This window comes from Otolemur garnettii, unplaced genomic scaffold (genome assembly GCF_000181295.1).
Source record: "Otolemur garnettii isolate 467f Iridium unplaced genomic scaffold, OtoGar3 scaffold00012, whole genome shotgun sequence".
Lineage (NCBI taxonomy): Eukaryota > Metazoa > Chordata > Mammalia > Primates > Galagidae > Otolemur > Otolemur garnettii.
Genome location: NW_003852407.1, coordinates 75,370 through 84,046, shown reverse-complemented (window position 1 = coordinate 84,046; position 8,677 = coordinate 75,370). Strand labels below are relative to the sequence as shown.

The 8,677-nt window shown below is 41.3% G+C and overlaps 1 pseudogene; it reads left to right on the top strand.

Annotated features, from left to right (window-relative positions):
* The first annotated feature begins 5,000 nt into the window (after positions 1–5,000).
* On the top strand, positions 5,001–6,293 carry LOC100954882 (annotated as a pseudogene).
* Positions 6,294–8,677: the final 2,384 nt, after the last annotated feature.

Genomic DNA, 8,677 nt, shown 5'->3' with positions numbered 1-8,677 from the left:
CACTATAGGTTTACTGCGTGATTGAATGAGCTAATGCAGGTAAAATACTCAAAGAGTGGCAGGTGCACAGGAAACAGTACAGGGACCCTGTCGTTGCTATGAGAATACATTCAGTTTATCAGAATTCCAACTCAACATTAAACTTGCTTTCATCTTTGGTTTCAGAGTCCAAGAATCCACATCCTGTCAAACTCCTGCTGTGTCCCACTCAGAGAAATTTATGGAATTAAACAGAATAATAAAAAACATGGTAAGGGTGCTAAGGCCAATCTTGTCTCAGAGCTGAACCAGCACACACATATAGAGCCATAAGCTGAGAAATACTGAAAAACACAGGCCAGCTTCGTGGCTCTTACAGAAAGTCCTCATTTCCTTATTTTGCCCATTGTAAACACCCTATGTTTGGCGACTTTCCCCAAGATCTGTGACATTTGCCATGATCCTAGCATCCTGGTTGGTTTTTCTATCCTGAAGTACATGCTCTCCCTTGGAATTTGTTTCATGTGGTCAAGAATTTAATAGCAACTGTCCTGCCTTTTCTTTCTTTTTAAATTTTATGTATATATTTATATCTGCTACTGTTTTATGTGGTCTATGTGTTCTCAGCAGCTAGACAATAAACTCTGGGAGGTCAGGCCAATTTAAACTTATTTACAATCCCCCGAACAGGGGTGAAATGCCATATACTTATAGGTATTTGGTAAATTATATTTTTTTATTTTTTCTAAATCTAAAAAAGCTTGCTAACTAGGCCCTGGCAATGTCCTTGCAGTAAGCCAAGATCATCTCTTTTTGCACTTTAGGACATAGGAGATGGAGAGATGTAGGCTCTCTCTGGAAACTTAAAATGAGGGTTTGGGGGAGGGTTGCTTATTTGCTGTAAAATTAACAGAGAGGTGGTGGTCAGGACACAGTTTCCTTGTGATATCACTGAGGAAAGTACCATCTCTTTTGGTATCATTTGAGGACTGAGTCACACAGCCCCATTCTTTTCAAGCCACTGGTTCATCTTGGATCCGGGAAAGGTTTTCAGAGCTCTCTCTGGATCCTAGTTTTCTTGAGGACTGAGACTCTCATTCTCCAGTACTCTCATCCTGGCTCCCTCACAATAGAAGAGAACTTTATGCAGAAATTTTTGCTGCGATTGTAGTTATTGTTTACGACATAAGCAGGTACAGAGGCAGTGTGTCTTTTTTTAAGGCGAAAATAAATCATGCTTAGATTTTATAGTGTTATTGACTAACATTAAGTTATAGGAGCCAGGTCTGCCCATATGGCCATTTGAGAGAAAGAAAAAAGGATAGACCAGAAGAAAGGGGGTGTGGCAGAACTCAGAACTCAGCATGTCTAGTTAGCAAGCCCAGGTTACAGGTTGATGGACTTCGGTTTGCCACATTTATTAAGTCTGTGCTGCAGTGACAGCTCTGAAATGAAGGTATTCTTAAATAAAATGAAGCATTGCAAGCCAGAAGCAAGACATAACAGATTTGCCAGCAGAGAGCAGAATGTTTACAGACTAACCTTGGGACCCGAACCATTGTATAGTATAATTCACCACAGAATTCTAGGAAATATGTTTTGATAAACAGAGGTCTTTGAAAAACACAAGTAGGCTCAGCGCCTGTGGCTCAAGTGGCTAAGGCACCAGGCACATACACCTAAGGTGGCGGGTTCGAATCCCCAGGCCAGGCCGCCAAACAACAATGATGGCTGCAACCAAAAAATGGCTGGGCGTTGTGGTGGGCGCCTGTGGTCCCAGCTACTTGGGAGGCGGAGGCAGGAGACTCGCTTGAGCCCAGGAATTGGAGGTTGCTGTGAGCTGTGATGCCACGGTACTCTACCCAGGGGGATAGCTTGAGGCTCTGTCTCAAAAAAAAAAAAAAAGAAGAAAAACACAAGTAACTAACATTCCAAGCAGGATCTCTTTCCTCAGTAGCATGCAAACATTCTCCGACATTTTCTTCCCTCACCCTCTTCCAACAATCGGAGTCGATAATATTTTTCTTTGCTGGGAATAAGAAGGGGTTCAAACTAAATGGGGCTTCAATCCACATAAACATAATTGCCTCAGTCTTTCTGGGGAAGGTAGCCTTTAACATGGTGCCATGGAGAGTGGTGGGGCTAAAACCTTGATATTTTATTGCCCTTGTCTACGAATTATTTGCCAGTTTGGATAAACAGAGTATACTTAAGCAGCTTAACTTGATACATCATCAAGTACTTACTGAAAAGAAGGTGTCAGTTGTCTTTGCAGTCATCTTGAACTTGGGGGCAGATCTATATTGTAAAACTGAAAACGGACCCTGGAGCAATTATATGAATCATTCTGATGGTTTTCATCCATTATGTGGGTAGTTCATGTATTGCTAGACATGCATTTGATCTATTAAAACTGGTCCTTGGAGTGAAGATGTTGATTTAGGAAATTGAGTCTAATTTTATTTATTGCCTACTATGATACTGAGTGAAGCACTGGGAATACAAAGATTTATAAGATGTGCTGCCTTTCTTCAAGTATCTCACTGTCTATTAGATTATTTTAATAAATCCTCCATTCCATATTTCATATGCAGTCATGTGCTGTATAACTATGTTTCAGTCAATGACAGAACAAGTATACAATAGTGGTCTCATAAGATTATAATAGAGCTAAAACCTTCCTATCACCTGTGACATCATAGCCATCCTAATGTCATAGCTCAATTCATTACTCATGTGTTTACAGTAATGTTGAGTAAATGACCTCCCACAATGCCAATTCCATAAACACAAAGCACATACAATTCTGTACAGCATCCAATATGGATAATGATAATATGTCATTATTACTGGTTTCTGTATGTACCATCCTTCTTTGTCATTATCTTAGAGTACAATCCTTATGCTTACATTAAACAGTTAAGTGTAAACACCCTTTAGGATGGATTCCAGAAGAAGGCCCTGTTATCGTAGCTGATGACAGCTCCATGCATGCGGCCACCGCTGCAGGTCTTTCAGTGAGACCAGACGTGGATTTGGAAGATGGTGATTTGGTGATTCTGATCCTGCATAGACCTAGGCTCCTATGTGTGTTCACATCTTAGGATTTAACAAAAAATGTTTTTAAAAGTAAAAGAAAATAAACTTCAAAACCATAAAAAAAGCTTCTAGAATAGGATATAAGGAAACTATTTGTGTATAGCTGTATAATGTGTTCGTGTTTTAATCTAAGTGTTATACAAGAAAACAAAAGTTTAAAAAAGTGTATATAAAAGTATCATAAACGAAAGTTAATTTATTACTAAAGAGAGAAAAATATTTAAATAAATGTAGCCTAAGAGTGCAGAGTTTATCTAGTCCATAGTGGTAGACAGCAATGCCCCAGCAATGCCCCAGCAATGCCCCAGCAATACCCTTCCCATTCACTCACCACTCACTGACTCTCCCAGGGCAATTTCCTGTCTTATAAGTTCCATTCATGGTAAGTGCCTTATACAGAGGTACCACTTTTAATCTTTCATACCCTAACTTTACTGTAGCATTTCTCTGTTTAGATATACAAATACTTACAACTGCCTTCAGTATTCACTCCAGTAATATGCTGCACAGGTTTGTAGCCTAGGAACAATAGGGCGTACCACATAGGTGTATCAGCTATGCCATCTAGGTTTGCCCAGAGACAAGGACACCCCATGAAGTGTCTATGAAGTTGCACAATGATGAAATCACTTCAAGATGCATTTCTCAGAAAATATCCCTGTCATTAAGTGTCTTCTGACTATATATCCAAGACTAATTGGTTAGAGAAGTCATGGAAATATAAAATTGAAAGACAGTCTGATAACAGTTTAGTTGTTCAGGGGCATGGACTAAAGAGAGGAAGGAAAAGGTCTTGGCTACATGAATGTGCCACTAAATAAATGAAGCTCTGGCTGCGTTGAAGAAGGGACCTAGAACCACCAGCTGTGTCTAGGTTGGACTAATTTCTTCCATGTTTTCTGGACACATTTAGAACAATTGAAATCTAAAATGTGTCCCCAAAACTTGCAATTCATAACCTTTCATCATCTTTTATCTGCAGTAGATGCCCTTACAGAGAGAGTTCCTTCAAGAATTGCAGAAACGAAAAACACAGCATTGGATTGTGTCTTTGTACCTTGCTGGACTCAAATAATAGAGTCTATAGAAAGGTGATCTATAAAATTTATGCAAGTTTAATACTTTAAAACTAAAAAATTCACACCTAAATATAATAAAAATCAGGGCAGACGCATTTTCTAAAGTGTTACTTGATCCTTCACAGAGAAATCAAGGATTATCAGTGAAATGACCTCCCCAAAGTGTGATAAGATTTCAAAAGTTTAGGTGGAAACATTATTACAAGACACATGTGTATTACATTTCACTTGTGAGTACTATTTTAGCTGGGATTAATTAATATTCAATTAATATTAATATTCAATATATTAATTAATATTCAATATACAATTAACAGTTGTATTCATCCCATGAGGTCACAAATAGGTAGGCTTCAAAAGAAGTTGTGGTCAGGTGTGGTGGCTCACACTGTAGCACTAAGGGAGGGCAAGGCAGGAGGATCACTTGAACTCAGGAGTTTGGGATCTGCCTGAGCAAGAGTGAAACACCACGCCCGTCTCTACAAAAAATAGAAGCATTAGCCAGATGCCGTGGCACACATCTGTAATCTCATCTACTAGAGAGGCTGAGGCAGGAGGATTGCTTGAACCCAGGGGTTTGAGATTCCAGGGAGCTATGACAATGCCACTGCACCCTACCCTGGGTGACAGTGAGATTTTGTCTTAAAAGAAAGAGAAGCCGCCAGCAGCAGCACGGCCCCGCCCCCAGGCAAGGCCCCGCCCCCGGACAGTGCAGCCCCTCCCCCACAGCGGGGTCTCGCTCTCGGGCTGCTTTGCGGTCAGGGCACGGTTGTGGGGAGTGACGGTTGGTCTGGTGCTCATGCCAACGCCGACCGCCTTGCCGGCCCATGGCAGCCTAGCGCGATGAGGCGGGTAGCACTGCGGGTTTGTGCCTTGAGCAAGGGGCTACTTGCTCCTGGCAGAGGATTGACTCAAGAATCCCAGGACTCCAGAAAAAAAGGAACCTTCCATATTCTTGAAGTTCAGGATAAACTGCGGAAGATAGTAGGAGCATCTACAAACTGGAGTGACAATGTGAAAGTAATGGAGGAAAGGAAATTGCTAAAGGGTGTTTTGGCTGAGTCACAGGAAGGACTGTCACCCAGGATAATGAAGGACAGTTACATTGAAGTTTTCTTGCCTTTGGGCAGTGAGCCGGAATTACGAGAGAAGTATTTGACTTCCCTAAACACCGTCAGGTTCGGCAGGATTCTTGAGGATCTTGACAGCTTGGGAGTTCTTATCTGTTACATGCACAACAACATTGATTCAGTTGAGATGTCTCCTTTATCAATAGCTACAGCCCTTGTGGACAATATCGACATGTGTAAGCAGCACTTAAGCCCAGAACAGGACATTAAGTTCACTGGCCACGTTAGCTGGGTTGGGAAGACGTCCATGGAGGTGAGGATGCGAATGTTCCAGTCACAGGGTGATGAGTTTCATCCTGTTTTGGACGCCACATTTGTAATGGTGGCCCGTGATTCTGAAAATAAAAGGTCGGCATTTGTACATCCACTCATCCTTGAAAGCCCAGAGGAAGAAGAGCTCTTTAGACAAGGAGAATTGAACAAGGGGAGAAGAAAGGCCTTCCTTTCCAGGTCCTTACTGAAAACGGCCCCCAACGCTGAGGAGAGGACCACTATACATAAGCTGTTTCTTAACACGTTGAGTCCAAAGACTGTAAATTTTCAGAGTCGAATTTTGCCCCCTAATGCAGAATGGATGGAGAATTCAGAACTGAAGAGCCTGGAAATTTGCCACCCTCAGGAGAGGAACGTTTTCAATCGGATCTTTGGTGGTTTCCTGATGAGGAAAGCCTATGAACTTGCTTGGGCTACTGCGTGTAGCTTCGGCGGTGGCACCCGACCATTTGTGGTGGCAGTGGGTGACATCATGTTTCAGAAACCTGTTGAAATTGGCTCCTTGCTCTTTCTTGCTGCGCAGGTTTGCTTTACTCAGGCCAATTACACTCAAGTCAGAGTACACAGTGAGGTGGCCTCCCTTCAGAGTAAAGAGCATACAACCACCAACATCTTTCATTTCACGTTCATGTCGGAAAAGGAAGTGCCCTTGATTTTCCCCCGAACATACGGAGAGTCCATGTTGTACTTGGATGGGCAACGGCATTTCAACTCGAGGTCCCGGCGACCTTGAGAAAGGACTAACTTGCGGAGCTCTAGGAAAACCTCACGTGTTGAAAACCAGCCCTTCACCTGCCGTGACTCAGTCCTGATAGAGACCTTGATTTTAGTGTTGTTTTCCACCCTCCATTGGGAAGGAGAATGTATTTGGCTTTGGGGATGATGGGAAAAACAGAATGGCAGAGTGGCTGGATGGGTGTGAGGGGAGATATTAAACTACAAATACTTTGAAAACAGTTTCATGGTGAACCTACCTTGTTGCATCCTATCTGCACACACAGTTGGACATAGTCTCTTCTTACTATCAGGTACAAGGCGTCACATACCCGGCCAAGGCATTTGGATGACATCCCTAAGTTATCTAAAACCCCGGCAACCCCACATGACTCCTCTGTACTTTGTTTTCTTCTATTTCCCAGCTTTTGTTGTTAGCAGGGGGCAGATGAAAAGTTGGGGTGAAGGAATTCAATGAAAGATAATAGCAGCTGTGAAGATCTGTGAGAAGCTTTAGATCTAAAATCATACCATGAGGAGTTCAGAAATGATCTAGAGGAGGAAACATTTTGCCATTCTTTCATTCACTGGACCATTATTCAGTACAGTGTGCGTGGGGCTGGGCAGGGGACATCTGACTAACAACAAGAACAATAGTAATAACAGCTGCTTAGGCTTATACTGTCCTGTGCTAGAGGCACCGTCCTTAGCACTTGGCATGTATTAGCTCACATATTTCTTCTGATCATTCTGTGAGGCAGGTTCTGTAACCCTCACATGGGGTTAGTCCACTCAGGAAACTGAAGCACAGAGAAGTTAAGTAACTCGTTGAAGGTAAAAGAGCTAAGAAGAAGTGGTGCTGGGATTCAGAACCAGGCAGTGTGGGTCCAGGGTACTCCTGGCCACTACACTGTACCGCTTTCAAGGAATACAGAAAAGGAAGTCACACCCAGAATCACACTTTCACCTAGAAAACCATTTCTTTCTTGATGGGAAGAGGACTTGGTCAAATTCACAAGAGACAAAAAGCAGGCCACAGAAGGAAAAAGTCATCTGTGAAAAAGATGCCCCCGAGAGGGAGGCAATCCAGTTTAGAGGGTGAGTTGTAGAAGAGTGCTCACAAAACTGGCTCTGCCTTAGAATTAGCTGGAAAGCTTTTTTTTTTTTAAAGTTTATGTAATGTTTATTGAAATTACAGTTAATAAGTACCACTGGCATAAATTGTCATGGGAACAAACTCGACCATGTCTTAGAGGTATGCAGTTTAACTCATGGGGTCAGGAAGGGCTGTAACTGGTCTCTCAGTGCTCTCCTGCCATCCTGGGATTTGCCTGGCCCGTCAATACAGCATTCTACGTCTCTCCCTATGACATGGGACTGGGAAGGTTAGGTGGCCCCGGGAAGGGATGGGCCCTGGCCAGTTTTGTGAATGTGTTAAGTGGAGTTGAGGTAAGAAACCTACTGCATGCTGTTGTATAGATTATACATTATGGATATTTAACCATTTATTACTGTTTACTGAAACTTTTGCTAGAATTGTTTGTGTTATTATAAACAATATTGCAGTAAATGTTCTAAATACTTAGAAAAATAGAGAAGAAAAAGAAAAAAAGGGAAAAGGAAGGAAGGAAGGAAAGGAGGGAGGTAGAGAGGAAAGAAAGGAAAGAGAAAGAAACAGAAAGAGAAAGTAAGTTGTCTGGCTTTGAGCAAGAAGCTTGAAACATTTGTCAGGTACATCCTTTCCAGCATATTGTAAATATTAAAAAGTTTAAAATAATTGGGATCACGTCTCTAAATGTATTTAATAGGATGGACATAGTACAGTAATTTGATACTCATCATTATCCATTTTAAATAAATTCATGAACAATTTACCTTTGTACATCTCACAATCACATTTTTACTTTCTTCACTAAAGTTCATTCTAATGTAATTTTTTTATGTCTGAAAATTGTATTGCGTACCTATCATATCACATTTCTTTGCAACAACTATATTTTTCCCCCCTGACCCCAGAGCTCTACGTTGTAAAACATTCATCTGGATTGAGTTTTATTATTATTAATACATAATTATTGAAAACAAACACATTATATATTGTAGGTACTTTTTAACCCCAATATAGAATGGGAAATCCTTTTCCTAATGATATGGGAAAGGAGCAGCAGGGACTATGGCGTTATGATTAAAGGAGATTTCCCAGAAACCAATATTTCAAACTATCTCTTGATAGTAAAGTACCTTGGGGCAATGGATAGTAACATTCTATACGATTCTGGATGGGCAAGATGGAAGAAGGAAAGGAAAGAGGACAAGAACAATTAACTGACATTAGAAATCAAATTTGAAGAAAGAGAACATATGGGAATTGAAGTGTTGGAACTTGACTTACATAATACTCTC